Raw genomic sequence first — 7,819 nt, 5'->3', positions numbered from 1 at the left:
CCTTGGAAGCGCCCTGGGGTGTGCGGGCACGGGAGGGCGAGGCGGGGCGTGGCCGGGCCAGGCAGGGCCGCCTTGCTGGCCCGGGAGGGCCTGAGGGAGCAGTGGCTGGCGTGTGTTTGGCCCCAGCAGCGCAGCTCCCTGGGGAGACAGGGTCGCAGGCAGGGAGGGGGGAGGGGCGGCGGGCGCCAAAGGAGAGGTGATGGAGGCCACAGGCTTAAAAGGCAAAAGGCTACAGCACCCGGTATTCCCAGGCCGTGTCCCATGCAAGTGGGAACCAGCCCCGACCCTGCTTCGCTTCCCAGAAAAGACGGGGTCGGGCGCGTTCTGGCCGGTAAGGCCGAACAGGCCAGTGGCTGCGGCTGGGCGCATCAAGAGCCTGCTCCCCGCGTCCCAAGCCAAGCGGGTGCCGCGCTTCACCCATGCACGCGCCTGCCTGCTTGCCTGCCCGCTTGCCGGCCTGCCTGCCAGCTTGCCTGCTTGCCTGCCGCCGCCCTCCGCCGCGGGCCAAGGCCCGGGCCCCGGGCGGGTGGCAGAGGCCGCGCAACCGGACCCTGGCAACGCCCTCTGGCGCAAGCCCCGGCGTTCTGCAATCCCGGGACTCTTGCAGGCTGCTCCCGGCTGGGCCGCCCGCCCGCCTCCGCTTCCATCCTGAACCGCGCCGCAAGGCACCTCGCAGGCCCGCACCACAGCACGCTGGGCCGCTCCCTGGGAAGTGGGGGCAGCGAGCTTGGAGCATCAGGCCGCTCGTGCCTTCCGGGCCCGCCCGGCCGGCCGGGGCTCTCAGCGCCTCTTCCGCAGCCCTAGGGCGAGCGCAGCCAGCCACCAGGCCGTTCCCTCCCCTTCTGCCCCACCTGGTGCAAACCCACCCCGGAGTCCCCACCGCCCCCAGACAACATCAGCAGCCCGAATCCGCTGCCCTAGCTGGGCCTCCTGAAATGCCAGGGGCCCTGGGGATGAGGGCTCGAGGGAGGGAAGAGGTCCAGGACCCAGGGAGCCCAGGCCTGTGGCGGATGCGGAGTCTGGGGTCGCGCTGCCCCTCCGGCACCCTCCTGGGTCCTGTATCCGCCCACCCAGCCCCCACCCTCCAGCCCCCAGGCGCCGGTCTCCGGTTCCGCCCACACACCGCACCGCCCACCCACCCCCCCACCCCCCTCGGAGCGGGTGCGGGTGCGGGTGCGGGTGCGGGTTTGGGTGGTGTGTCAGGAAAGGTGCAAAGCTGGGCCGTGGCTTCCAGTCGCTGCAGTGGGATTTGGCCGGGTTCCGGGGGTGGAGAGCGTGCCCCTTGGAAGCGCCCTGGGGTGTGCGGGCACGGGAGGGCGAGGCGGGGCGTGGCCCGGCCAGGCAGGGCCGCCTTGCTGGCCCGGGAGGGCCTGAGGGAGCAGTGGCTGGCGTGTGTTTGGCCCCAGCAGCGCAGCTCCCTGGGGAGACAGGGTCGCAGGCAGGGAGGGGGGAGGGGCGGCGGGCGCCAAAGGAGAGGTGATGGAGGCCACAGGCTTAAAAGGCAAAAGGCTACAGCACCCGGTATTCCCAGGCCGTGTCCCATGCAAGTGGGAACCAGCCCCGACCCTGCTTCGCTTCCCAGAAAAGACGGGGTCGGGCGCGTTCTGGCCGGTAAGGCCGAACAGGCCAGTGGCTGCGGCTGGGCGCATCAAGAGCCTGCTCCCCGCGTCCCAAGCCAAGCGGGTGCCGCGCTTCACCCATGCACGCGCCTGCCTGCTTGCCTGCCCGCTTGCCGGCCTGCCTGCCAGCTTGCCTGCTTGCCTGCCGCCGCCCTCCGCGGCGGGCCAAGGCCCGGGCCCCGGGCGGGTGGCAGAGGCCGCGCAACCGGACCCTGGCAACGCCCTCTGGCGCAAGCCCCGGCGTTCTGCAATCCCGGGACTCTTGCAGGCTGCTCCCGGCTGGGCCGCCCGCCCGCCTCCGCTTCCATCCTGAACCGCGCCGCAAGGCACCTCGCAGGCCCGCACCACAGCACGCTGGGCCGCTCCCTGGGAAGTGGGGGCAGCGAGCTTGGAGCATCAGGCCGCTCGTGCCTTCCGGGCCCGCCCGGCCGGCCGGGGCTCTCAGCGCCTCTTCCGCAGCCCTAGGGCGAGCGCAGCCAGCCACCAGGCCGTTCCCTTCCCTTCTGCCCCACCTGGTGCAAACCCACCCCGGAGTCCCCACCGCCCCCAGACAACATCAGCAGCCCGAATCCGCTGCCCTAGCTGGGCCTCCTGAAATGCCAGGGGCCCTGGGGATGAGGGCTCGAGGGAGGGAAGAGGTCCAGGACCCAGGGAGCCCAGGCCTGTGGCGGATGCGGAGTCTGGGGTCGCGCTGCCCCTCCGGCACCCTCCTGGGTCCTGTATCCGCCCACCCAGCCCCCACCCTCCAGCCCCCAGGCGCCGGTCTCCGGTTCTGCCCACACAACGCACCGCCCACCCACCCCCGCACCCCCCTCGGAGCGGGTGCGGGTGCGGGTGCGGGTGCGGGTTTGGGTGGTGTGTCAGGAAAGGTGCAAAGCTGGGCCGTGGCTTCCAGTCGCTGCAGTGGGATTTGGCAGGGTTCCGGGGGTGGAGAGCGTGCCCCTTGGAAGCGCCCTGGGGTGTGCGGGCACGGGAGGGCGAGGCGGGGCGTGGCCGGGCCAGGCAGGGCCGCCTTGCTGGCCCGGGAGGGCCTGAGGGAGCAGTGGCTGGCGTGTGTTTGGCCCCAGCAGCGCAGCTCCCTGGGGAGACAGGGTCGCAGGCAGGGAGGGGGGAGGGGCGGCGGGCGCCCAAGGAGAGGTGATGGAGGCCACAGGCTTAAAAGGCAAAAGGCTACAGCACCCGGTATTCCCAGGCCGTGTCCCATGCAAGTGGGAACCAGCCCCGACCCTGCTTCGCTTCCCAGAAAAGACGGGGTCGGGCGCGTTCTGGCCGGTAAGGCCGAACAGGCCAGTGGCTGCGGCTGGGCGCATCAAGAGCCTGCTCCCCGCGTCCCAAGCCAAGCGGGTGCCGCGCTTCACCCATGCACGCGCCTGCCTGCTTGCCTGCCCGCTTGCCGGCCTGCCTGCCAGCTTGCCTGCTTGCCTGCCGCCGCCCTCCGCCGCGGGCCAAGGCCCGGGCCCCGGGCGGGTGGCAGAGGCCGCGCAACCGGACCCTGGCAACGCCCTCTGGCGCAAGCCCCGGCGTTCTGCAATCCCGGGACTCTTGCAGGCTGCTCCCGGCTGGGCCGCCCGCCCGCCTCCGCTTCCATCCTGAACCGCGCCGCAAGGCACCTCGCAGGCCCGCACCACAGCACGCTGGGCCGCTCCCTGGGAAGTGGGGGCAGCGAGCTTGGAGCATCAGGCCGCTCGTGCCTTCCGGGCCCGCCCGGCCGGCCGGGGCTCTCAGCGCCTCTTCCGCAGCCCTAGGGCGAGCGCAGCCAGCCACCAGGCCGTTCCCTCCCCTTCTGCCCCACCTGGTGCAAACCCACCCCGGCGTCCCCACCGCCCCCAGACAACATCAGCAGCCCGAATCCGCTGCCCTAGCTGGGCCTCCTGAAATGCCAGGGGCCCTGGGGATGAGGGCTCGAGGGAGGGAAGAGGTCCAGGACCCAGGGAGCCCAGGCCTGTGGCGGATGCGGAGTCTGGGGTCGCGCTGCCCCTCCGGCACCCTCCTGGGTCCTGTATCCGCCCACCCAGCCCCCACCCTCCAGCCCCCAGGCGCCGGTCTCCGGTTCCGCCCACACACCGCACCGCCCACCCACCCCCCCACCCCCCTCGGAGCGGGTGCGGGTGCGGGTGCGGGTGCGGGTTTGGGTGGTGTGTCAGGAAAGGTGCAAAGCTGGGCCGTGGCTTCCAGTCGCTGCAGTGGGATTTGGCCGGGTTCCGGGGGTGGAGAGCGTGCCCCTTGGAAGCGCCCTGGGGTGTGCGGGCACGGGAGGGCGAGGCGGGGCGTGGCCCGGCCAGGCAGGGCCGCCTTGCTGGCCCGGGAGGGCCTGAGGGAGCAGTGGCTGGCGTGTGTTTGGCCCCAGCAGCGCAGCTCCCTGGGGAGACAGGGTCGCAGGCAGGGAGGGGGGAGGGGCGGCGGGCGCCAAAGGAGAGGTGATGGAGGCCACAGGCTTAAAAGGCAAAAGGCTACAGCACCCGGTATTCCCAGGCCGTGTCCCATGCAAGTGGGAACCAGCCCCGACCCTGCTTCGCTTCCCAGAAAAGACGGGGTCGGGCGCGTTCTGGCCGGTAAGGCCGAACAGGCCAGTGGCTGCGGCTGGGCGCATCAAGAGCCTGCTCCCCGCGTCCCAAGCCAAGCGGGTGCCGCGCTTCACCCATGCACGCGCCTGCCTGCTTGCCTGCCCGCTTGCCGGCCTGCCTGCCAGCTTGCCTGCTTGCCTGCCGCCGCCCTCCGCGGCGGGCCAAGGCCCGGGCCCCGGGCGGGTGGCAGAGGCCGCGCAACCGGACCCTGGCAACGCCCTCTGGCGCAAGCCCCGGCGTTCTGCAATCCCGGGACTCTTGCAGGCTGCTCCCGGCTGGGCCGCCCGCCCGCCTCCGCTTCCATCCTGAACCGCGCCGCAAGGCACCTCGCAGGCCCGCACCACAGCACGCTGGGACGCTCCCTGGGAAGTGGGGGCAGCGAGCTTGGAGCATCAGGCCGCTCGTGCCTTCCGGGCCCGCCCGGCCGGCCGGGGCTCTCAGCGCCTCTTCCGCAGCCCTAGGGCGAGCGCAGCCAGCCACCAGGCCGTTCCCTTCCCTTCTGCCCCACCTGGTGCAAACCCACCCCGGAGTCCCCACCGCCCCCAGACAACATCAGCAGCCCGAATCCGCTGCCCTAGCTGGGCCTCCTGAAATGCCAGGGGCCCTGGGGATGAGGGCTCGAGGGAGGGAAGAGGTCCAGGACCCAGGGAGCCCAGGCCTGTGGCGGATGCGGAGTCTGGGGTCGCGCTGCCCCTCCGGCACCCTCCTGGGTCCTGTATCCGCCCACCCAGCCCCCACCCTCCAGCCCCCAGGCGCCGGTCTCCGGTTCCGCCCACACAACGCACCGCCCACCCACCCCCGCACCCCCCTCGGAGCGGGTGCGGGTGCGGGTGCGGGTGCGGGTTTGGGTGGTGTGTCAGGAAAGGTGCAAAGCTGGGCCGTGGCTTCCAGTCGCTGCAGTGGGATTTGGCAGGGTTCCGGGGGTGGAGAGCGTGCCCCTTGGAAGCGCCCTGGGGTGTGCGGGCACGGGAGGGCGAGGCGGGGCGTGGCCCGGCCAGGCAGGGCCGCCTTGCTGGCCCGGGAGGGCCTGAGGGAGCAGTGGCTGGCGTGTGTTTGGCCCCAGCAGCGCAGCTCCCTGGGGAGACAGGGTCGCAGGCAGGGAGGGGGGAGGGGCGGCGGGCGCCAAAGGAGAGGTGATGGAGGCCACAGGCTTAAAAGGCAAAAGGCTACAGCACCCGGTATTCCCAGGCCGTGTCCCATGCAAGTGGGAACCAGCCCCGACCCTGCTTCGCTTCCCAGAAAAGACGGGGTCGGGCGCGTTCTGGCCGGTAAGGCCGAACAGGCCAGTGGCTGCGGCTGGGCGCATCAAGAGCCTGCTCCCCGCGTCCCAAGCCAAGCGGGTGCCGCGCTTCACCCATGCACGCGCCTGCCTGCTTGCCTGCCCGCTTGCCGGCCTGCCTGCCAGCTTGCCTGCTTGCCTGCCGCCGCCCTCCGCCGCGGGCCAAGGCCCGGGCCCCGGGCGGGTGGCAGAGGCCGCGCAACCGGACCCTGGCAACGCCCTCTGGCGCAAGCCCCGGCGTTCTGCAATCCCGGGACTCTTGCAGGCTGCTCCCGGCTGGGCCGCCCGCCCGCCTCCGCTTCCATCCTGAACCGCGCCGCAAGGCACCTCGCAGGCCCGCACCACAGCACGCTGGGCCGCTCCCTGGGAAGTGGGGGCAGCGAGCTTGGAGCATCAGGCCGCTCGTGCCTTCCGGGCCCGCCCGGCCGGCCGGGGCTCTCAGCGCCTCTTCCGCAGCCCTAGGGCGAGCGCAGCCAGCCACCAGGCCGTTCCCTTCCCTTCTGCCCCACCTGGTGCAAACCCACCCCGGAGTCCCCACCGCCCCCAGACAACATCAGCAGCCCGAATCCGCTGCCCTAGCTGGGCCTCCTGAAATGCCAGGGGCCCTGGGGATGAGGGCTCGAGGGAGGGAAGAGGTCCAGGACCCAGGGAGCCCAGGCCTGTGGCGGATGCGGAGTCTGGGGTCGCGCTGCCCCTCCGGCACCCTCCTGGGTCCTGTATCCGCCCACCCAGCCCCCACCCTCCAGCCCCCAGGCGCCGGTCTCCGGTTCCGCCCACACAACGCACCGCCCACCCACCCCAGCACCCCCCTCGGAGCGGGTGCGGGTGCGGGTGCGGGTGCGGGTTTGGGTGGTGTGTCAGGAAAGGTGCAAAGCTGGGCCGTGGCTTCCAGTCGCTGCAGTGGGATTTGGCAGGGTTCCGGGGGTGGAGAGCGTGCCCCTTGGAAGCGCCCTGGGGTGTGCGGGCACGGGAGGGCGAGGCGGGGCGTGGCCCGGCCAGGCAGGGCCGCCTTGCTGGCCCGGGAGGGCCTGAGGGAGCAGTGGCTGGCGTGTGTTTGGCCCCAGCAGCGCAGCTCCCTGGGGAGACAGGGTCGCAGGCAGGGAGGGGGGAGGGGCGGCGGGCGCCAAAGGAGAGGTGATGGAGGCCACAGGCTTAAAAGGCAAAAGGCTACAGCACCCGGTATTCCCAGGCCGTGTCCCATGCAAGTGGGAACCAGCCCCGACCCTGCTTCGCTTCCCAGAAAAGACGGGGTCGGGCGCGTTCTGGCCGGTAAGGCCGAACAGGCCAGTGGCTGCGGCTGGGCGCATCAAGAGCCTGCTCCCCGCGTCCCAAGCCAAGCGGGTGCCGCGCTTCACCCATGCACGCGCCTGCCTGCTTGCCTGCCCGCTTGCCGGCCTGCCTGCCAGCTTGCCTGCTTGCCTGCCGCCGCCCTCCGCCGCGGGCCAAGGCCCGGGCCCCGGGCGGGTGGCAGAGGCCGCGCAACCGGACCCTGGCAACGCCCTCTGGCGCAAGCCCCGGCGTTCTGCAATCCCGGGACTCTTGCAGGCTGCTCCCGGCTGGGCCGCCCGCCCGCCTCCGCTTCCATCCTGAACCGCGCCGCAAGGCACCTCGCAGGCCCGCACCACAGCACGCTGGGCCGCTCCCTGGGAAGTGGGGGCAGCGAGCTTGGAGCATCAGGCCGCTCGTGCCTTCCGGGCCCGCCCGGCCGGCCGGGGCTCTCAGCGCCTCTTCCGCAGCCCTAGGGCGAGCGCAGCCAGCCACCAGGCCGTTCCCTTCCCTTCTGCCCCACCTGGTGCAAACCCACCCCGGAGTCCCCACCGCCCCCAGACAACATCAGCAGCCCGAATCCGCTGCCCTAGCTGGGCCTCCTGAAATGCCAGGGGCCCTGGGGATGAGGGCTCGAGGGAGGGAAGAGGTCCAGGACCCAGGGAGCCCAGGCCTGTGGCGGATGCGGAGTCTGGGGTCGCGCTGCCCCTCCGGCACCCTCCTGGGTCCTGTATCCGCCCACCCAGCCCCCACCCTCCAGCCCCCAGGCGCCGGTCTCCGGTTCCGCCCACACAACGCACCGCCCACCCACCCCAGCACCCCCCTCGGAGCGGGTGCGGGTGCGGGTGCGGGTGCGGGTTTGGGTGGTGTGTCAGGAAAGGTGCAAAGCTGGGCCGTGGCTTCCAGTCGCTGCAGTGGGATTTGGCAGGGTTCCGGGGGTGGAGAGCGTGCCCCTTGGAAGCGCCCTGGGGTGTGCGGGCACGGGAGGGCGAGGCGGGGCGTGGCCGGGCCAGGCAGGGCCGCCTTGCTGGCCCGGGAGGGCCTGAGGGAGCAGTGGCTGGCGTGTGTTTGGCCCCAGCAGCGCAGCTCCC

Source organism: Prionailurus viverrinus, chromosome D2 (assembly GCF_022837055.1).
Source record: "Prionailurus viverrinus isolate Anna chromosome D2, UM_Priviv_1.0, whole genome shotgun sequence".
Taxonomy (NCBI): domain Eukaryota; kingdom Metazoa; phylum Chordata; class Mammalia; order Carnivora; family Felidae; genus Prionailurus; species Prionailurus viverrinus.
The sequence above is the reverse complement of the archived record's forward strand: the minus strand, read 5'-3'. Positions refer to the sequence as shown.